The sequence below is a fragment of the Myotis nattereri genome (genome assembly GCF_964212035.1).
Source record: "Myotis nattereri genome assembly, chromosome: 6".
NCBI classification, from domain to species: Eukaryota; Metazoa; Chordata; class Mammalia; order Chiroptera; family Vespertilionidae; genus Myotis; species Myotis nattereri.
Window position 1 is genome coordinate 40,875,305 of NC_138081.1, and position 23,942 is coordinate 40,899,246.

The following is a 23,942-nucleotide window of genomic DNA, read 5'->3' on the forward strand; positions in this document are numbered from 1 at the left end:
CCATTAGCTGTCACTCTCCATTCCTTCCTGTCTCCAGCCCCTGGCAACTACTTTCTGTCTCTATAGATTTGCATATTCTGGACATTTCATTTAAATGGAATCATACAATATGTGCCCTTTGGGTCTGGCTTTTTTCACTTAGCATAATGTGTCTAAGTTCATGCATGTAGAATGTATCAGCACTTCATTTCCTTATATGACTGAATAGTATTCCGTTGTATGAATATACCATATTCATTCATAAGTCGATGGATATTTGGGTCGTTTCCACTTTTGGGCCATTATAAATAATGCTTCTGTGAATAGTTATGTACAAGTTTTTGTGTGACCATATGTTTTCATTTTGCTTGGGTATATACCAAGGAGTAGAATTGGTGGTTCATATGGTAACTCTATATTTAACTATGTGAGGAACTGCCAAATTGTTTTCCAAAGCAATTTTAATTTATATTTTCACTAGTAATTATGAAGGTTCCAGATTATCTACATCCTTACCAATACTTGTTATTGTCTGTCTTTTAGATTATAGCCATTTTAGTGGTTTAGCTTTTGTTGTTTTTTTTTTAAGAGCTCTTCTAGCTCTGAGGTTTTTATTTTCTTTTATTCCATACATAAGCCAATATAAGTAACACAGAATCCAGTCTTTAAGGATATATATTTTGGAAATTAATTGAGTTAATCAGTTCTCATATTTTTTTTTTAAATATATTTTATTGATTTTTTACAGAGAGGAAGGGAGAGAGATAGAGAGTTAGGAACATCGATGAGAGAGAAACATCGATCAGCTGCCTCCTGCACATCTCCCACTGGGGATATGCCTGCAACCCAGGTACATGCCCTTGACCGGAATCGAACCTGGGACCTTTCAGTCCGCAGGCTGACGCTCTATCCACTGAGCCAAACCGGTTTCGGCCAGTTCTCATATTTTTATGAGCCCCGTCTATTGCCCATTGTTTAGTCATGTTCAGGATGCAGAATGAGTAAATAGCTTTACTCTACCTCTGCCCCTCTCCCCCCAACTACCTCATAATCTGACTGTGGGGAGGGGGGGGATGAACACGAGCACAGAAAGCAGAGGACAACACAGAGTCAGGTGCAATACCGTAGCCGGGTGGAATACCGTAGCCAGGTGGAAATCCGTAGCCACGTGGAATACCGTAGCCGGGTGGAATACCGTAGCCGGGTGGAATACCGTAGCCACGTGGAATACCGTAGCCAGGTGGAATACCGTAGCCAGGCGGAATACCGTAGCCAGGTGGAATACCGTAGCCAGGCGGAATACCGTAGCCACGTGGAATACCGTAGCCAGGCGGAATACCGTAGCCAGGCGGAATACAGTAGCCAGGCGGAATACAGTAGCCAGGCGGAATACCGTAGCCAGGCGGAATACAGTAGCCAGGTGAAATACCGTAGTCAGGTGGAATACAGTGCTAAAATTATCTCAAGGCCAGGTGTGTTTACTTGGATAAGGGCAAAGAAAGTCATATTCAGAGCTAGACAGAAAAAAGCATCTCTTGATTTGGGAAGGTGGCTGATTTTAAGATTTTGTGCCAAAATATTTTGTATTAGCTTGTGAACTGGAGCAGATGTCATTCTCCCCGTTCTTTTCCGGCAGACCTGAGTCTGATTTGCATATCCATGCTGCCCTTTGTTGTAGAGGAGATGACTCCCTTTCCGTGGCTGTTTCCTGTAGTGTGAGAGGAAGACAAATGGATGCTCTATAGTTCCTTCCACAGTGATATTTTAGTGAGCGGGGCTCAGGAGATAGTTAACAGGAACAAGATAATTAGTAGTTCACCTTTTGAATTTCTTTTCCATTAAAGTGGGGAGGGAAGCCTTATCCTTTTAAAAGATTAAATTTGTGTGTTAGGTTCAGAAAGCTCAGAAAACCTCCTTGGTTCCTGAGAGCTGATAACTTCAAGGCCAAATATTTAGTCTAAAATTCGGGGCCCTCTGTGATCTGATTCTGACCTCCCTTTGCTGCATTTTCTCTCACTGTTCTTTGGACTGCTATGCAAATACACCAGGCTTTTTCCTCCCTGCCTTCCGTGCCTTTTCTCGTGTCATTTTCTTTGCCTTGACGTTGCTCACCCTCCAGTGGGACTAGTCAGAGTCCCCTCTTATTAGAAGCTGATGCCAATAACATTTCCCAGTGAAGTGCACCCACACCGCCCCCTTCCTCCCTCGCCCTCCAGTCTGGGGGGACCCTGCTTCCCGAGCCCTTCATGGCCCAGCCTGTGAACTTCTCTCTTGTGGCCTCAATACAGTCTGCCCTTGGTTGTAAGTATTTTGTACCCAGATTGTTTGAACTGTAAGCTCTAAGTTCTATGAGGTCAGGGACTATTCCATCTTTTTATTCCTCCAAGTTTCCTATTAGAAAATGTGGCACATAGAGTATTTATTGAACAAGTGAAAAAAAATATTGTTTCTGTAGCTTCTATATCAAAAATATAAAGCTATATCAAGAATATAAAGCTATGTCTCCCTAACCGGTTTGGCTCAGTGGATAGAGTGTCAGCCTGCAGACTAAAGGGTCCCAGGTTCGATTCTGGTCAAGGGCATGTACCTTGGCTGCGGGCACATCCCTGGTGGGGGGTGTGCAGGAGGCAGCTGATCGATGTTTCTCACTCATCGATGTTTCTAACTCTCTGTCCTTCTCCCTTCCTCTCTGTAAAAAATCAATAAAAATATATTTAAAAAAAAAAAGAATATAAAGCTATGTCAAGAGTACATGACCACGTCACAGTAGGGCTGGAGTAGGGCATGCAGATAGACATGTGCTTCGGCAAATGTAAAGGCTATGAGGGACACGATTCCTTTTACTGCTTTTTAAATAAGTGGGATGAAGAATCTGTGTTATCAGAGATCATTTTGTTTGAGTATTACTTCTCTTATCCAGATATCAGAATTCTAGAACCCCCGTGTGAAATGAGGCTGGAGACCTAGAAGGAAGCAGACAGGCCACTAAGAGGCGATGGGCTGTTCTCCATTCTGCAGGGTCAAGCGCAGCCCTTCACAGCCTCACCCAGAAAACTGTATATAAAAGAGGCCACAGTGGTCATGGGCCCCACTGAGAGGAAGCTCAGACCCATGACAACTGCCTTCGGAAAGCAGGACTGGAGAATTCCAAAAGCACGGTTTGGTATAAAGTAACAGTAGGCTTTTACACAGAAGTGGACTCGGAGGATATAAGTGCACCACATCAAAGTACAAAAATGGATCATAATGGTGATTCATCAGGTTTGGCTTATTTTGGTTTGATGTACTCTGCTGAACAATGCAGGAACATGGGTGCATTTTAGAAAGATTCCTAAAGTATAAATAGTTTAAAATAAAATAATAAGTTTCTGTCTAAAGGGGTGAGCTTCAATTATGCAGAAAACCTCAATCTCCACTTCCAGGAGAAAATAACATTACTTGCTCCTAATTGTCTCCATGTTCAACTAACTCCTCTTTTGCCTGCCATTTTCCTTTCTCTCTACCTTCCCATATAGACTCTTTTTCCTCCTCACCATATGAGCTGTGTATTTATATTCCTTCTTTTTATATTTCTGATGCTGTGCTTTTGTTCTTTTTTCACACATTGCTGTAGCTTTGCAGCCCTCTCTGTGCACCTTCCCCACAGAGTGCCGCCTTTTAACAGCCTGGGTCCATGTTACTGGTAGTTTCATATGGAAGTTACTTGTTGGCAAGCCCTGTCTCCACCTCCCCCCCCCCCCGCCACCCCCCCCCCCCCCGCCACACACACACACACACACACACACACACACACACACCCCTCCATTACATTATGCATTGCATCAATGTAAAGGCCTTTTTTGTCACCTGTGTTACCCTAGTTCTTAGGGCAATGTCTAGTACATGGAAAGGTCCTCACAAGGTCTTGTAAAAACCTGTTGAGTGAACAAAGGCTCCTTGACCTTTAAGAGTCTGATTTTTATTTATTTATTTTTAATTCTCTGGAGGATATTTTTCCATTGATTTTTAGAGAGAGTGGAAGAGAGAGGGAAAGACAGAGAGAAATATCGATGTAAGAGAAACACATCGATTGGTTGGCTCCTGCACACACCCCAACCAGGGCCTGGGCTGGGGAGGAGCCTGCAACCAAGGTATGTGCCCTTGACCAGAATCAAACCTGGGTCCCTTTGGTCTGCAGGCTGATGCTCTATCCACTGAGCCAAACCGGCTAGGGCTGATTTTTCTTTGTGTTGACCCTCTGTGCGTGTTCTCTCTCTCTCTCTCTCTCTCTCTCTCTCTCTCTCTCTCTCTCTCTCTCTCTCTCTCTCTCATTCTCCTTTCTTAATTTCTCTGCTTACTCTTTGGAGTCAATATGGAATGCAGACTCATATGACTGAAGATATAGAGAAATTTGAGATGCAGGCACCAGAATTTGGAGGCACTCTTCAACACACTTTATCTTATTAGGAATTAGGCTCATCTGTGGGAAGAGTGAGTTCCTATGGAGATTTGAGGAAGCTATAAAAGCTCCTAGTGGTGTTTGTGCAGGGTTGAAACAGAATTGTGTCCAGCTGAAGTTGGATGGTTGGATTTCAGCAGACAAGGCCTACTAAATAGCCCAAGGAGGGCAGAGAAAACTGATGATATGGCCAACCCAAAAGGGAGCAGGTCCATAGAATGCAGGTAAGAGCATCCAGACTTTCTCTTAGAGGTATCATTTGTGCCTACTATGGAAATATGAACTAATTATACGATCCCCTATAAAATGTAATTGTGAAAATAACCTGTCGTCACCCCAATTATTTTTCAAATGTAAATAGAAGTAGTTTCTAGATCATCTTATAAGATCATTTTCACACATTTGAGGATGGACTGATGTAGAAACGGGAATAACATATTCCAGAACCCGCTATGTTACAGAGCAGCATCTCTGGCTGTGGATGAAGGCACAGCTTTTGGCTGAAGTCCTGTATTCTTGCCTGTGGAAAATACTATGCCCATCAGGATTTCCTCTTTACTGTAGAGGATTTGACTATTACAGCATGTTTTGCCAGAGCTGCTTTTCTGCAAAGTGCCCTCTAATTAACAGGAAGCATGTGTATGAACAGTCGTATATAATTTTTATGGTAGCATTCTAAACATATTTTGCACTTGGCTGACTTTTTTCGTTAAGGAAGTAAACATGTAATCTTGACAGGGAATGTAAAAACTATAAAACCAAACCACCCACATCTTGCTAATGTTTTATTATGGCTTCACATTGCTAAGTAATACAAGTTTGTGTGTGTGTGTGTGTGTGTGTGTTTAATGGTGATCAAGAGTAGTTTCATACATGTGTTAATAGAGAAATTAGTTCTAGGCATTTATATTCCACCAAGCATGTGGGAAAGGAGATAGATCAGTCGGCAGGTATGTATGTGATGAGCAGCTCCTCTGAAGCTATCCTACTGGCCCCCTGTGGGATGCAGGTGTGATGCACTCTTGGTCTTCATCCTCCAAAGGAATTTACAGTTAAGTTGGGGAAAGAGGCACAGATGAGTTTGGTGAAGGAGATGATCTGGGAGGGAAGTGGTTGGTATAAGTTGGGTTTTTCCCACATTGCCACTCTTAACTTTTGGGGCTAGGTAATTCTTTTTTGTGGGTCATTTTCCTGAATATCATGGGATAGTTAGCAGCATCCTTGGCCCCTGCCTACTAGATGCTAGTAGTATCCCCTAGCTGTGACAGCCAGAAATGTCTCCAGACATTGACGAATGTCCCCTGGTTGTGGTAGTGATGGGACAAAATCACTCCCAATTGAGAACCACTATATAGACATAATTGAGCACACTGTGGGCTTGGCTCTGAGCTGTGAAGAATAAATAGAACTTATATAGGAAGTGTGAGCAATATTGGGGTGGTTTAGTGGAAATAAACCATTCTGTAAAGACCCAGTCAGTTTCTACATCAGTCAGTCCTGGAGCAGAGCTATTCAAAGTGTGATCCGTGCACCAAACTTTGTTACTGATATAAGTGCTGTAATTGAGGCTAAACATTTTTTAAATTATTTATTGTTTAAAGTATTACATATGTCTCTTACAAACACATTGATTGGTTGCCTCCTGCACGAGCCCCAACCAGGGCCTGGGCCGGGGAGGAGCCTGCCCTTGACTAGAATTGAACCCAGGACCCTTTTGTCCACAGATTGAACCTCTATCTACTAAGCCAAACCGGCTAGGGCCATATCTGGGTGTGGCTTTATTTTCCACCCTTATGTTTTTAGAGCTCCTGGTCATAATGCATTATGTGTTTCCTGAAACGTTTAATTTTTGAACCTTAACTGCTTCTTTGCTAATACCTTGAAACAAGCTGCCTGAAATAATATATGGAACAGAAGGCATTGCATTTTTCATTTGGAATGATATTATGGCACAAGAGTTCCTCATCTCCTAAACGTAAAGTGTGTGGCTATTGGGCTGCTTGATAGGAGATGTGAATTCCATTCCCAACTCCTGCTACTTACATAGTGAATAATTGGGGTAAGTTACTTAACTAACTAATGTCCATACCTCGGTTTTATCATTTTGTCAAACAAATATGTTGACTCATCTATGACAGGAAAGCACACCAAACCGCAGAAAGGACACACCTGGAGTACCTGGCTCAAGTGACCAGGAAGCCTGCACTACTGGGTCCCACAGGACACCTACTACATAATGGCGCTCTACCAAGACTGGGAGACATAGAAACTACTCAATGCAAAGAAACAAACATAGGGAGGCAGTCAACACAAGGAGACAAAGAAATAAGTCCCAAAAATGAAAGAAAAGAAAACAAAGATTCCATTTAAATAAAATGGAGACAAGCAGTCTACCAGATAGAGTTCAAAACACTGGTTTTAAGGATGCTTAGTAAGAACTTCAACAAAGAGATAGGAAACATAAAAAAGAACCAGTTAGAAATGAAAAATACAGTAACTGAAAAGAAGACTACATTAGTGGGAATCAGCAGTAGATTAGATGAAGTAGAGGATTGAATCAGTGATTTGGAAGATAAGATAGTAGAAAACACCTATTCAGAACAGCAAAAGCAAAAAAGAATCTCAAAAAATGAGGATAGTTTATGGGCTTCTGGAACAATATCAGATATACTAATGTGTATATCATAGAAGTACCAGAAGGAGAAGAGAGAGAGCAAGGAATTGAAAACCCATTAGAACAGTGGTTCTCAACCTGTGGGTCGTGACCCCTTTGGGGGTCGAACGGCCCTTTCACAGGGGTCGCCTAAGACCATCAGAAAACACATATATAATTACATATTGTTTTTGTGATTAATCACTATGCTTTAATTATGTTCAATTTGTAACAATGAAAATACATCCTGCATATCAGATATTTACATTACGATTCATAACAGTAGCAAACTTACAGTTATGAAGTAGCAACGAAAATGATTTTATGGTTGGGGGTCACCACAACATGAGGAACTGTATTAAAGGGTCGTGGCATTAGGACGGTTGAGAACCACTGCATTAGAAGAAGTAATATCAGAAAACTTCTCTAACCTGGTAAAGAAAACAGACATACAAGCCCAGGAAACACAGAATTCCAAACACGATAAGCCCAAAAAGTCCTACAATAAGACTCATCATAATGCCAAAAGTTAAGACAAAAAGAAAATCTTAAAAGCAACAAGAGAAAAGCAGTTAGTGGCCTACAAGGGAACCTCCATAAGACTGTCAGCTGACACCATACAGAGTTATTATATTATTGACTACTAGAGGCCTGGTGTACGAAATTCTTGCACTGCGGGAGTTGGGGGATCCTTTAGCCCTGTCTGTGCCCTCTCACAGTCTGGGACCCCTTGGGGGATGTCCACCTGCCGGTTTTCTTCTGACTACTTTTAAGATGTTCTCTGCCTTTTTATTTTTTTTATTTTTTTTGTAGTTTCCTCTAATGCACCTAGGTATTAACTTTCTTTCTCCTCGCAGTCCGGGACCCCTCAGGGGATGTAACAGTGTGCCAAGCAGCTGGTGGCCAGGAAGGAGCCCAAACCGGGGCTAGGCACCACGCTGCTCATGGTCATCCTGACTTGTTGTGCCTGCTGCTGCTGCTCGGTAATGCTATTGCCGAGACAGAAGAGGCTCCCACCACCGCAGCTATGCTCTCCAGCCGTGAACTCGGCTTCTGGCTGAGCAGCACTCCCCCTATGGGAACGCACTGACCACCAGGGGGCAGCTCCTGCTTTCAGCGTCTGCCCCCTGGTCGTCAGTGTGCATCATAGGGACCGCTCGTTCTGGTTGTTCCGCCGTAAGGGTTGCTTAGGCTTTTATATATATAGAGAGATTCCCTATTCTATACTGTACATCCCCATGACTTGTAACTACCAATTTGTACTTCTAAAATCCTTCCTTTTTCACCCATCCCCCCAACCCCCTCCATCAAAATGTTCTCTGTATATATGAGTTTGCTTCTGATTTGTTTGTTCACTTATTTTGTTTTTCAGATTCTACATGTAAGTGGAATCATATGATATTTGACTTTCTCTGTATGACTTATTTCACTTAGCATAATACCCTCTAGGTTAATTCATATTGTTGCACATGGCAAGATTTTATTTTTTTATGGCTGAGTAATATTCCATTGTGTATATGTACCACTTGTTCTTTATCTAATCATCTATTGAAGGACACTTAGGTTGCATCCTTATCTTGGCTACTTTAGGTAATGCTGCAATGAACATAGGGATGCATATGCCTTTTTCAAATTAGTGTTTTGAGTTTCTTTGGATAAATTCCCAGAAGTGGAAAATGCTGGGTCCTTCTTTGTTTCTTGTTACAGCCTTCATTTTAAAGTCTCTTTTGTCTGATATAAGTATTGCTACCCCGTTTTTTTGTTTGTTTTCATTTTCATGAAATATATTTTTCCAACCTTTTACTTTCAGTCTGTCTTTCGATTTGAAGTCAGTCTCTTGTAGGCCACATATGTAAGGGTTTGTTTTCTTATCCAGTCAGCCATCTATGTCTTTTGATTGGAGCATTTAATTCATTTATATTTAAAGTAATTATTGATAAAGATGTAGTTACTGCTATTTTATTATTCATATTTTTTATCTTTTTTCCCTTCTCCTTCTTAAAGAAGCCCTTATAACATTTCTTATAATGGTTTGGTGGTGATGCACTCCTTTAGTTTTTTTTTTTTTTTCTTGGTCTGAAAACCTCTTTATCTGTCCTTCAATTCTAAATGATTACTTTGCTGGGTAGAATAATCTTCACTGTAGGTCCTTCCTTGCTTTTCATCACTTTGAATATTTTGTGCCAATCCCTTCTGGCCTGACAACTGTGTGCACTTACCCAGAAGTTCTCCAAATCCTTATGATTTTCTTAATATTATTTTATTTTCTCTAGCTCATTTTATTGTAAGAATACAGTATATAATACATATAACAGAAAACATGTTAATTGGCTTTTTGTTATTTGTAAAGCTTCCAATCAACAATAAGTTATTAGTAGTTAAGTTTTGGGGGAGTCAAAATTATAAGTGGATTTATTTTACTTAGTGGGGGTTGGCATTGTTCAAGGATCAGCTGTATAAGGACTTAAACATTTAAGTGTAGCTTTGAAAAATAATATTAAATTTGAGGTAGCAGATTTTACAAACTTCTTTATCTTTTTTGATTCGGTTCTAATATTGTCTTACTTAGCTATCTATTAACATTCTATCACGAATTATAAGTAGATATTGTTTCAGTACCCTGTGATCTGTAATGTGAAGGGAGTAGCCTAAACTATTCCGAAAGTATTGGTTCCCAATCAGAAAATACATACAGGTAACATTTTCATTGATGGTGGGCTAGATTAGAGTCATGGCAAGGGTCCTCCTGCCAGTGGCAGGGCAGTAGTAAGCTCTCTTTGATCTGCTCTGAAATATTTTTTGAACTCAAGAACAGTAGACCATAAACTCTGAAACTGCCCCAGTTTCAGTTTGGAAACTAAGTGACGTGATTGGTTTTAATTACATGTTAACTTCTTGATCTTAATCTATAATTCTAAAAGCGAGACAAGTGAGTATACTCAAAATAAGCAGATATTAAATTGATGTTGTGTATCAGTTTAAGGATACACCAGGACGGACTCTTAAATCCTTGGTTATTGCCATGGGGAAATTGTTAATTACTCTTTATGTGGCTGAAATTTCTGGTTCTCCTTGTTCCGCTTTCTGGTTTTATCTTTAGCATTCCTTCCTAGCCCTGTTTGCAGCAGAGCTGGGAAAGTCAAAAGGTTACTACTCTTGTGCACACTCAACAGTAAACAGTGCCTGTTTGTTCCTGGGTTTCGCTAGTCTACATGGAGCAGTTGGACTTCATTCTCCTGATGACAAGACTGCAGGGTGTATGTACGGAGACCCTTTTCTTTCCTCATCACTCTTAGTCTGCTTTAGTCTGGCTGGGATGGGGGTATGGCTGGGTCAGCAGGAACCTCGGTGGGAAATAAATCCTTATAGAACACGTTCTACTGGTGTGACAGCATTATGCTCATATCTGTAGGGAAACTCATTCTTATCGAAGGATATGTTCCCAGAGAGTGAATTATCTCTCTGTTTAACTTAAGTTTTTTACTTTGGGCACTGTCAGCGCTTTAACTATTGATACCTGTAATTCACAGCTTTCTTGGGGGTGAGCTGAAGTAAGGCAGAGGCAGGTGTGTACCCCCTATGCCTAGCACAGAGCCTGGTATTTGCTAGATCAGTGATGGCGAATCTTTTGAGCTCGGCATGTCAGCATTTTGAAAAACCCTAACTTAACTCTGGTGCCGTGTCACATATAGAGATTTTTTGATATTTGCAACCATAGTAAAACAAAGACTTATATTTTTGATATTTATTTTATATATTTAAATGCCATTTAACAAAAATCAACCAAAAAAAATGAGTCCGTGTGTCACCTCTGACACGTGTGTCATAGCTTCGCCATCACTGTGCTAGATCCTCAAAATGTGCTTGTGGAATGAATAAGAGTGAACCCGTGAAGGAATGGGGAAAGAGAAGCCAAATTCCTGTGGAGCAGTGGGACCAGGTCTCCGAGTGACTAGCAGTATGTCTGCTAAAGAACAATAGCCGACGAGGTTTATGGCCTTAGAATAAAAGTTACTGTAGTGATAATCGTAACTCGTGTGTGTGGAGCTGTTTCGGTGTGCCAGGCACTCAGAGCTCTGTATTACATCATTTCGTTTCCATCACCACGCTCTGAGCTGAATTATGATGTGCATTTCACCGATGAGGAAATTGAAACTTTGATAGGATAAGTAACTTGCACTAGATAATCCCTTTCTGACTGTCCAGGACTAGAACATAAATCAAAACTAAGTGGCCCAGATGAGGCTCAGTCCACTGCCCGTGGCATCATCACCAACATGCTACCAATCATGAACTAGTTGCAGAGATCAGGCCCCGCACAGACCTGTGCCAAGCTTGCAAAGCTTGCAGTGGCCAGGCATGCCTCCTCACCTACTTTCACGTCATCCCTGTGTTAGTACTACCAAACCAAGTACAATAACATGAGTGTGTGCATTGTGTGTGTACATGTGTGTGCGTGTGTGCACACTTCTGTGGGTGGTGGGGGAAGGTTTTCATTTAGGTAGGTTATTTTTGTAACAATTAAGTTTTGGATTTATAGGTAGTTCTGTTGTCAAGCTGAGTCACCAACCAAGTGGTGTATTGTTAATAGAAGCATGAAAGTTAGGAGAAGGAGGTGAATTGTGAATTGATGGATTGACCTTTTGAAAACAAGGTTTTTGTTATTTCTGTTGTTTTGTTTTACCAATCAAGTTAGAGGTGATGGTGACACATTTAAGCATAAATTTTTAGAAAGGCTTTGGAACTATGGGATTGGCTCTTGTGAAAGAGATCAATTTTCAAATGCAAATTTTGGTTCTATTTTATAAAGGTTAATAGTTGAAGTTCTGGGAGCATATGATATCTTCTAGGGCAAAAGTATTAATATGAAGAGAAAACAGATTAGAAAGTATATTGCAAGACGTTATGATGTCTTCAGTTTGCCTGATTCAAGCACAACATTAGTATGTGCTAATATTCCTATCTTTTCTGCCTCTAGATTTATTACCCTGTCTCATTTATGTTAATGAATAGGAAATATATTAGCTGTATAGTATACTTCTATATTTACAGCGAAACCCAGGTTAGTTTTCTAGGATTTCTTTATGAGCCAAGTAATTTTCCCAGTCATAGGTATGCTAGAATGCTTTTAGGTAAAGAATATCAAAATATCAGCCATACAGAGCCAAAGCCTAACATTGTTACAAAAACCACCACTACACATATTATTTTAAAAAAAATGGTGGGGTTTATTTTTTGCCCTTATTTTTGCAAAGTAAGAATTTATAAATTGACTTTTAAAACCTAATTTAAAAAAAACAACACTGAAAAATGAAAATAATAGACTTCAAGGTTTCTCAAATGTTTGGAACAGAGATTTGCCTTCTGGCTTGAAAGTTATTTAGACAAACATTATAAAGGAAAAAAATATATAATCTTGTGTGTTTGCGCACCCCCATTTCTCCTGGCTCCTACACTTCTCTCATGCAATGGTCTGCAATGTTTTTTGATCACATACCCCAATAATAAAATTATTTGTGAATATATTTCCAATATCTGTATATTGTAAATAAATTATCTAATATAATAAAAGCAAAACATGCAAATTGACCATACCTCTGCTACACCCACAAGTCACACCCACAAGACAATCAGGAGCGAATATGCAAACTAACCCAACTAAAATGGCGGCGGCCATGGAGCTGGAGCAAGCAGGAGGCTTGGGTTGCCCCCGGCAATGGAGGAAGCCAAGCTTCCTACCTGCCCTGCCAGCCCTGAGCTCCACTCAAGGCTACAAAGTTTCAATTATAGAAGATAAATAAATCCCAGATACCTGCTTCCAACCTGTGGCCGTGGCCAGCCTGAAAACAGCCCTCAGCCCCTCATCCAGGCTGACCACACCCCCATGGGGTGAGGGTCCCCACTGGGGGCTTGACCAGCCTGCAAACAGCCATCAGCCCCTCACCCACGCTGGCCAGGCACCCCAGTGGGGACCCCCACCCTGAAGGGGGTGTGGCCAGCCTGAAAACGGCCCTCAACCCCTCACCCAGGCTGGCCAGGCATCCTAGTGGGACCCCCACCCTGATCCAGGACACCTTCAGGGTAAACCAGCCAGCCCCCACCCATGTACCAGGCCTCTATCCTATATAATAAACAGGTAATATGCAAACTGACCCTAACAGCAGAAAGACTGGGAATGACTGGTCACTATGACACACACTGACCACCAGGGGGCAGACGCTCAATGCAGGAGCTGCCCCCTGGTGGTCAGTGCGCTTCCACAGGGGGAGTTATGCTCAGCCACAAGCCAGGCTGATGGCTGCCAGTACAGCAGTGGTAGGGGGAGCCTTTCCCGCCTCCTCAGCAGCACTAAGGATGTCCGACTGCAGCTTAGGCCTGCTCCCCACTGGCAAGTGGACATCCCCCAAGGACTGCCAGGCTGCCAGAGGGTTGTCTGACTGCCAGCTTGGGCCCAATCCCCGAGGGAGCGGGCCTAAGCCAGCAGGTGGACATCCCCTGAGGGGTCCCAGACTGCGAGAGGGCACAGGCTGGGCTGAGGGACCCCTCTGAGTTCACAAATTTTTGTGCACCGGGCCTCTAGTATAAATATATTATTGTACTAATAAAATATGTGCATAATAAAGTGTCCACAAAATAGCAATTAAAATGATGGGATACTGTTGAAACAATATTCTTAATTTTGTTTTTTAATGATTAAAAATTCTTTTTTCTGCCTTCCAAAAATTTCTTTAGTGAGAACAATGTAAGCTAATGATCAAAACTAGTTTGAAAGTCTGCTTTTAACAGTTTTTAAATTGTTGAAAATGTACCTTTCTAAAATACATAGATGCATATGGAGAATGAAAGTCTGCTTTTAACAGTTTTTAAATTGTTGAAAATGTACCTTTCTAAAATACATAGATGCATATGGAGAATGAGCATCATTATAGTTGAAGAACAGTGGTACTCATTTCAATCCCATTTATCAGTCATGTAACAGTGGTAAACATTTTCATAGTTAAAAATCATACTGTCTTCCCTGATGTCAATTAGTTGTTCCTGATAACCAATTGAAAGATGTTATATTTTTACATTTAAAAATCTCACTAATGAAGGCCTAGGGAAGGGGACGGAGCAGGAGGGGGGCAGTTATGACGAGCGGGGGAGAGTGGCGAGGTAGAACGGGTCAATGGGGGAGAAAGGAGGACATATGTAATACTTTCAACAATGAAGCTTTAAAAGTTTTAAAAATAACTCACTAAAGATTTTTATGTGAAAGACTTTTAGGAGATTAGAAAATTATCTTAATAGGTTTTCACAGTGACAGTTTTTATAGACAAGTATTGTTTTCATTAACAAAATAATAATACCAAACATTCCCTAAAATTCATTTTGTAAAAGTTGAACAAGAAAGTTACTTGATTCTTATAAAAAAAAGAAAAAGAAGGAAGAAAGAAAGAATATTACTTGATAAAGTATCATCTTTACCTGGAAGGGACAAATCAAGAAGTAAGAAGGTGTGTATATCTGTGTGAAAGTCTGTTTTAGTATCTGTTGGGAGGCATACTGATATCATTTGTCATCATGAAAGCACACTCAGAGCAGTTATCCTTTTTATAAAAGAAAAAAGTGTAGAAGGCACTCAGATTTCCAATGGTAGGATAATGTTAGAATACTCAATAGAATTGACGCATTCAATAAGATAACTCTAAAGATTATAAAATATCCTAATAAAAGAGTAAAACGTAAGTTGTCTATCACTCCAACACAAAGATGGCTGCCCCCATGTGGACACAAGATGGCTGCCACCGATGGCCAGCAGGGGAGGAGAAGTTGGGGGCGACTAGGCCGGCAATGGAGGGCAGTTGGTGGAGACCAGGCCTGCAGGGGAGGGCAGTTGGGGGCAATCGAGCCGGCAGGGGAGCAGTTAGGTGTCGATCAGGCTGGCAGGGGAGTGGTTAGGAGGTGATCAGGCTGGCAGGCAGAAGCTGTTAGGGGCAGTCTGGCAGGCAGGCAGGTGAGCGGTTGGGAGCCAGCAGTCCTGGATTGTGAGTCGGATGCCTGACTGCCCGTTCAGGCCTGATCACCGTGTGGGCTCAGGCCTAAACAGGCAGTTGGACATCCCTCGAGGGGTCCCAGATTGGAGAGGGTGCAGGCTGGGTTGAGGGCCTCTAGTTTATTATAACACCACAACATTCTACTCTAAAACATGTATGTTTTATAGCAATTATATAAAGGTATGTTTCTAAACAATGAATTCTTGGAAGATAATATGAAAATTAATTACTTCAGCATGATGAGATTATGTGTTTTTAATAAAAATTTTAAATTAAAAAGATGACTTAACATTATAAACATGGAAAAAAGAAATTAGTATAAGTTGATTAAGAAAACAGGACCAAAAATGTTGCCTGGTTAAAATGAAAATATGTTTAAAATATTTGTTAAAGCTCAATAATGTTTATTTAATCAAAACATAGAGTGTCTAATAAGTACCAAGGGTAATCTTTTCCATAATTAAAACTGTAATGCCTATTGATTTTTTGATCATAGCCATTCTGACAGGTGTGAGGTGATATCTCATTGTGGTTTTAATTTGCATTTCTCTGATGATTAGTGGCGTTGAGCATTTTTTCATTTGACATTGTCCTCTTCGAACAAATGGCTATTCAGGTCTTCTGCCCATTGTCTAATTGGACTGTTTTTCTTTTGTTGAGTTGTACGAGTACTTTATGTATCTTGGATACATTTGCTTATCAGATGTGTCGTTGGCAGATATGTCCTCCATACAGTGGGTTCCCTTTTCATTTTGATGGTGGTTTCTTTTGCTGTGCAGAAGCTTTTTATTTTGATGTAGTCCATTTTTTAGTTTCCTTTGCCCTAAGAGATGTATCTGTAAACATACTGCTACCTGAGATGTCTGATATTTTACTGCCTATGTTCTCCTCTAAGACTTTTATGGTTTCTGGAAAATATGTTAAGTAAAATAAGCCAGTCTGAGAAAGACAAATATAACATGATCTCACTTACTTGTGGGATCTAATGAATAGAATGAATTGACCATCAAAATAAGACCCAAAGCCTGGAGACATGGAACAGATTGACATACCTCAATGTGGGTTTGGGGGAACGAGAAGGGATAAACCAAAGAACTTACATACTTATAGGCATAGCCCATGGACATGGGCAATAGGGTAGTGAAGACCTGGGGGGTGGGGGGCTGGGGCCTGGGAGTAGAGGGGTAAGGGAGGGGAAATTGGAAGATATTTCTAATACTATCAACAATAAAAAGTATATTTTAAAAAGCTGTATTGCTTAATTTAGAAAATATCATAGTGGTTCTTTCAAAATTGCTCTGTATTTCATAATCCATCTTTCTGACATTCTGATTCCCTAAAACTCGTTTCAATCTCTTGCATGACAGCATCTCTCGTCGTTATCTTTGGCTTGGTAACCTGGTATTTGCTTTCAAGTAAGATAAACTGAAATGGACACTAGATACACAGTACTTTATGTGTAATCTCATGTTTAGTTAAGCAGCATTAGAATGTTGACAGTTAGCAGATGGCTTGTTGGTTCTTATTCTACACCACTGCCTTACTCCCCAACAGTGAGCCACATCAGAAAGTGTTTTAGTTAAGAATGTGTTCATTGGAAAGTAAGAGAGAACCTGACTGATATGTTTGGTCTCTCCTGGTAAGTCCGGAGGCCGATTTGTTCAGAGCTTATGTTTCTAGAATTCTCTCGGGTGGCCTTTTCCTGATGCTCATTGCCTTAAGATGGCTGCCTCTGTACCTTATACTTGGGTTTCTCTAGCAGGAAGGAGGAAGAAAGGCAGAGATAAGGGCTCTCCCATCTTAATCCATCTGCTGCATCAGGAGAGCTTGTCCAGAAGCTCTACCCAGCAGACTTGGGGTCACACCTCAAAGGCCAGATCTGGGTCACATGGCTGCCCTAGCTGCAAGGGTGGATGGGAACCTGGGGCTTGAGTTTCCCAGCCTTCACAGGAGAGGCAGTAAATAGCCACAATACTTTTTCCATCTGCATCTTCTTTATTACAATAGAATGCCTAATGAGCCTGACAGTGAAGACTTGAAGAATTTGCCAGGAAATTATATATTTTTGAGGTACCCTACTCAATCGCTGGAAAGTTTCTGGGGTCTTTGACCAGGGAAAGATTATCAGTCCTTTCCTCTCTTTTTAGTTGAAAGAAGGAATTATTTTAGGGCCCTCTACCTCTCTTAGTCTAGTTCAACCCTTCTGTAAGTTTTGTCAAGTTATAAGAAAATCTTTTTTTTCCTCTTTCTTCTGCCTGTCTTTGACTTTCATGAAATACATGAAAGACCTTAGTCAGCCTTACCTCAAGTTAGAAAAAAGAAAACTGTATCTTTAAAGTGTGCAAGTAGGTGAAATAAAGAGCTGTCGCATCGAATACCTACAGCCTTTGAAAGTACCCAGAAGTCACTATATTTTTTTCAGGAGGCTACATCTAAGGCAAGAAAGTAAAGCTAATATGTTTGGATGAAACAATTGAGCAAGTGCCTCTTATTGCTTAGTTCTTATCTTATTTAATCCTCCCAGTGAACCAGTGAAAAAAGATATTGGGTCCATTTAACAGATTTGGAAACTGAAAATGAGAGAGAAGCTAAGTAATTTCTCCAAAGCTACTCAAGCGACAAGGCCAGAATTAAAAGTAGGACACTCTAACTCTAAAATATGTTTTGTTATTAATTTTTCTCATTGCCCTCCATTTGTGCCTTGTTTTGCCTTTGAACTTGCTTTCCCACAATTGCTTATACATGAAATGTCAATTTTTAAAAATCTGTCTTAATTCAAATTGATTATGTCTCTTCATTTACTAGTGACTCCCGAGGTCCCAGGGTGCTGCAGCATCTGTGTACACCCCAGAATTCAAACATGACTAGACATATTGGGAAGCCTATGGAAGGAATCTGTCAGGGGCTGCTTAATTAATGTTAACTGGCAGCCTTCTGGAAAGAACTAATCCTACAAGAAGAGAATGGAGGAGTGCAAATTGACTTAGAAGTCAGTGTCACAGAGTAGGAGTAAGCCTAAGTCAAGTGCTATGTAATTTATTTAGCCCGCCTGCTGATCTAATCCCTAGGGACTCATGGAGCCAGGAGATTGCCAGGTTCAAGTATCTTCACAGATTTCCATGGGTCATTGAGTGTTCCTGCCACATCAGCAGATTCTGCAACAGCAGCCCAGACAGCTCATCACCCAGGCGCCTGGGCGGGTGGGTCACCAGGGCTTGGTGCAGACATTGGGGTCTCAGCAGACGTGGGTCTTGCAGAGGACTGGAGTTGAAAGGGTGAAGATTTATTGTCTTGGTCCAGTCAGGCAGCTCTAACAAACTGGGTGGCTTATAAACAACAGAAATTCCCTTCTCACAGTTCTGGAGGCCAGGAGTCAAAACCATGGTACCAGTATGGATTCTGGCGAAGGCCCTCTTCCGGGTTGCAGACAGCTGACTTCTTGCTATGGTGGAAGGGGCAAGGGAGCTCTTGGGACTCTTTTATAGGAACACCAATCCCATTCATGATGGCTCCACCCTCATAACCAAATCACTGCCTTTTCACCCCACCTTCTAACACCATCACTTTGGGGATTAGGTTTCAACAAATGAATTTGGGGGAGATACATTCAGACCAGTAGCTCTTAATTGATGCAGTGGCTAAGAAGGCAGCTTCAAAGCACATCAAAGATGCTTGCTTCAGAGCTCCCAGAGATAATTGGGGGAGGTAGTTAAGGGTGATAGAATTCTGTGGTAGCAATCGAAAGCAGAGTCATGGAAATAGTTGTTTAATTCCCAATGGCCATCAATGTGCAAATACACCAACAATTTAATAAAAATACATTTGGACAAAACAAAATACTATAGTATGCACTTGCAATTCTTAAAGTTAACTTACAATCGCATTTTTATTTAAACATACAATCACATACAATCTTCTTCAATATCCGTGTCAATGTTAGAAGTAAAGTCTTTTTTTGCATTCAGGGCCTAGAGATTCTTCTGATTATTTAAGCTATTCCCAGTTAGATGTAACATGCTAGACACACTGATTTTAAACTCATATAGTTTTAGCATTAATTGAGAAATATTAGCATTTGATCTATATTTCTGTTTGACGAAACTTCAGTTACATTTATTCCTAACTCAAATTAGCAATGAGTGTGATCTCTTGAACATCACCTGGAAATCTTCGATGTTCAGCACTGGAGTGCTAATTTTTTAATCATCCATTCAGTTAATATTTACTTAGGGCCTCCTTGTCAGTCCCTTGCTTACAGAACTGACATTGTGTGGAGAGAGAGATGATCATAAAAATGAGTAACCGATAAATAAAATTTTAATAAGTTTAGACAAAACTTCAGCTAAGGTGGCTAGAGAGGGCTCTCCAAGGAGGTGATACTGAAGGTATCTCATTTAAAATCATAAGAAAGTCAGCACCGCTGTTACATTCATCCTTCTCCTTGTGAGAATCCTGTCTGTTCATTAACAAATGTTTATTGAGTGTCTGCTATGTGTCAGTCAACCATTCTAGGCTCGGGATCCAGCAGTGAACAAACCAGCAGACAAAATCCCTAGCCCTTTGGAATTTAATAGGGGGAGGTAGACAAGCAAATACTGAACATAAAACACACAATATGTCAGATGCTACGTGCTAAGGTGAAGAAGGAAGCATTGAAGACAAGTGGGAAGTTCTAGTGTGGCTGGTAAAAAATGCAAAATCAGGTGATTAGGGAAGTACTTACTCACTGAGAAAGTGAACTTTGAGCTGGAAATGAAGATCTGGGATCTAGCCCAAGGTTGGCAAACTTTTTCTGTAAAGGGCAGCTGGTAAATACTTTAGGCTTGGGAAATGATACTGCCCCTGTTGCAACTACTCAGCTCTGCCATTGTGCAGCAAAAGCAGCCTTAGACATTATGTAAATGAATGGGTGTGGCTGTCTACCAACGTAACTTTATTTATGGACATTGAAATTTGTATTTCATATAATACAAATACATGTTTTGTCATGAAATACTTGTTTTTATTTTTTTCAATAATTTAAAAAATATAAAGACTAGATTTGGCCGATGGCCATAGCTTGCCTCCCTGTGAACTAGCCTGAGGATGTAGCAGTGTCTGTTCCCTTTAATAGCCTTGGATGATGTGTAAGGGCATATGTTTGAATGGTAAGATGGAATGCACCTTCTGTGCTTTTGTAGATATCTCCCTATTGTAGGTTCAACAACTTTGTTGTTGTTTTTCGGAGAAAATGAAAATTCATCTGTTTATCCAGTGACAGGTATTCAGTTCACTTATGTGAAATTCATATTTTACAGCTTTTATTTCTAGGCTCTGCTGTGCAGTAAGAGCTTTTACTTTCAGTCCACACTACAATATTTCTGAAGACATTGTAAGTAGCAATTAAGAATTTAAATGGCATTGCATTTAGATTCAAACTATAGAAAACTTGATATGGAGTGGCTGAACTGATTAGGGATTTGTCTGTCTAGTACACCAGGGTTTAGAGTAGGCTGCAGAAGACTGTGTGACACCTGCAAAATGTCATCAAGGACCCAGGCTCCTGTCATTCTCTTTGACCATCGTTGGCATGTGGTGTTTGTTTTCACATTTTCAAAATGGTTTCTATACCTCCCAGCACCATTTCTGCAAGGGAGACAAGAAAAGGATAAGGGCAGAATGGACTCTGTCTTTCCATTCATATGGGGAGCCATCCCAAGGAACATCTGCCTTACATCAGATTGGCCAGAACTGTGTCATGTGATCACCCCAGGCTGCAGAGGAGTGTGGGTAAACACATTTTGTAGCTGAGCACATTACTTTTAAAACAAAACCAGACTTCTGTATGAAGACAGAAAGAGAGATGGCTACTGGGTAAATTGCACTGTGTGCCATGGCTTCTAAGTGTGTTTAAAAGAAACAAACCAACCAGGAGTTACAAGTACCTTCCTTCTACTCATGGCTAAATTGACATGGGTGAAGGCAGTGACTATTGTCCAACAATTCTTCTCTTCCATTTGCTTCTCAAATTTATTTTGATACTGACTGTAAGGTACACTTAGCTTTAGAACAGTCACATATGAGGAGAAGAGAGCTCTTTGTGTTAAGGAAATGACTATAAAGTTGCTGCTATTTGAATTCTGGATTTGTGCCCAGCACATGAAGTGCCCTTGATGGCTTCCTGTTGCCACACGGGTAGCCTTTCCATTACCCAGAGCCTGGCTGTCTCCCAAGTGCCTGCCTCCTGAGGTGGGCGGTCCCCTGCCTCTCAAGCCTGGGCTCCCCCAGTTCCAGGCCACAGTCACCTTAAGGCAGATCTTAACAGTGCCTGGCGGCATGACTCATCTTCCTTCCTGATGTTAATGTCACAAACATCCACTTGAAAACCTCCTTCTCTGGGTTGAATTTCTCCTTTTTGTTTACTTGAGTGATTTACTGTAATATTAGTTAATTTTCTGGCCTTACCCCTTTTCTAAAATTTTATTTTAATCATCTGGCCTGTCTTTTAAGTGTAAAGAAACATGGAAGCCAATGAGTAACAAAATGCTCTGAGTCTTGCTTCATGCCCTGGTGGGGACCCTGATTTATGTAAAACACTGCATCTCTCTGGCCTGCACCACGGCACACATGAAGTTCTCTGTCAAAATAGGTTTCTTCTATTTAATCTTCTGACTCTTGACACGTTCACACTGTTCAAAAGAGTTTAAAGTTTATACAGGTAGAGAATGAAACGTCTTGGTCCCACTTTGTTCCCATTACCCTGACTCCCTAAGCAACCATTTTTGTTAATTTCTTTGATAACCTTCAAGAGTTTTTAAAAATGTAAATACAAGCAAATACAAATATGTTCCTATTTTTCTCCCTTTTTCTTTTCAGAAGAATGTGCTTAGTCTACTTACAATTCTGCTCTTTGTTGTTTTTTTCACTTACATATAATATATATCTTGGAAATCTTTTCATAACAGTGTGGATGGGAAAACAATTTCTCCTTTTTTCTTTGTAAGTTGCATAGTATTAAAGTGATCTCTTTGAAACACAAGCCTGGCCATGCCTCCCCTTGCTTCCCCCTTTAAAAATACATTTTACTCCTTACATGACTGTCAGTTATTATCATTGTCAGTGAGGAACTATCTTTTGCTTCTTGAGCATTGTCAGTGTCATGATGCATTTGAAATATTTTTAGAACAAAAACCATTTCTGTTTTCTTTAGTTTTATGGAGATACTAGAGGCACGATGCACGAAAATCATGCAAGAGTAGGCCTTCCTTCCCCCGGCTGCCGGCACTGGCTTCCCTCTGGCACCCGGGACCCGGGCTTCCCTTGCAGCCCTGGCTTCATCCGGAAGGATGTTCGGTCTAATTAGCATATTACACTTTTATTACTATAGATAATCGACATAATGTTTTGTAAGTTTAAGGTGTACAATGTAATGATTTGGTGTATGTATATATTGTGATATGATGAGTATAATAAGTTAACATCCAGTTACTCACATTGTTTGAACTTTAAGCTTCTACAGTACAACTTTCAAATATTGCCTATAAGGAGAGAGAGGTGCTGAGACATGGATACTTTCAAATATTGCTAGTGGGAATGTAAATAGAATGTGGCCTTGTATTTTTACTGAGGTATAATTGACATACAACATTATATTAGTTTCAGATGTACAACATAATTATTCTATATATATGTATATTGCAAACTATCACCACAATGAGTCTAGTAACATCCATCACTACCTCTGTTACAATTTCTTTTTCTTATGATGAAAACTTAAGACCTCTCTTAGCAAATTCCAACTATAATACAGTATTTTTAACTACAGTTACCGTGCTGTTTATATCCCTGGTACTTATTTATTTTATAACTGGAAGGTTGTACTTTTTGACTTATGTAGCCTTATTGTAAAGCAATATACCCTGTCTCTGCCCTTTCATTCATAGGACTTTGTCCTCAAGTAAAGTGGTATTATGAGAACCAGTAAGAGATTTGTAAATAAAGATGTTCACTATGATATTATTCCTAGTGGTGAAAATTACAAGTATGCTACATATCCAACAACAGATATGTACAGGATTTAACTGTACATCTACATGATGGAATTGCCAGGGAGACATTAAAATTCATATCCTTGAAAACTCTTTTTTAAAATTGATTTTAGAGAGGAAAGGAGAAGGAGGAATAGAAACATCAGTGATGAGAGAGAATCATTGATTGGCCGCCTCCTGCATGCCCCACACTGGGGATTGAGCCTGCAACCGGGGCATGTGCCCTGACTGGGAATCAAACCGTGACCTCCTGGTTCATAGGTAGATGTTCAACCACTGAGCCATGCCGGCCAGGCCTTACTCTTGAAAACTTTTAATGATGGGACCATATTCATGATACATTGTTGAGTTAAAGGAACAAGGTGCAGCTATTTTTGTTTGTTTTTACTGATATCAGAGAAAGGAAGGGAGAGGGAGAGAAAGATAGAAACATCAATGATGAGAGAGAATCATCAGTTGACTACCTCCTGCACACTGCCTACTGGGTATCATGCCCAAAACCCAGGCATGTGCCCTGACTGGGAATCGAATCCTGACTTCCTGGTTTATGGTCGATGCTCAACCACTGAGCCACATTGGCCAGGCAACATCCAGCTATTTTACCTAGTGCGACCCTGTGAAAGAAAAGACCAATTAAGCTGTAGATGATTATAATCCAGCAATAAATGCTCTGTGTATGTGTGTGTGCGCGCTATCTATTAGTATATGTGCAGGGCAGGGAGGTATGGATGGAAAGAAGCTGTATGAGTGTCTTTGATGTATCCTAGTATTGAGAATGTATGAGTGTTTAGGTGCTCACATATTAACCT

General features: G+C 40.6%; 1 protein-coding gene across 2 annotated transcripts in view; it reads left to right on the forward strand.

Annotated features, from left to right (window-relative positions):
- SH3BGRL2 (SH3 domain binding glutamate rich protein like 2) overlaps nt 1-23,942 on the forward strand; it is a 56,888-nt gene that overhangs the window by 14,693 nt on the left and 18,253 nt on the right. The window lies entirely within an intron of this gene.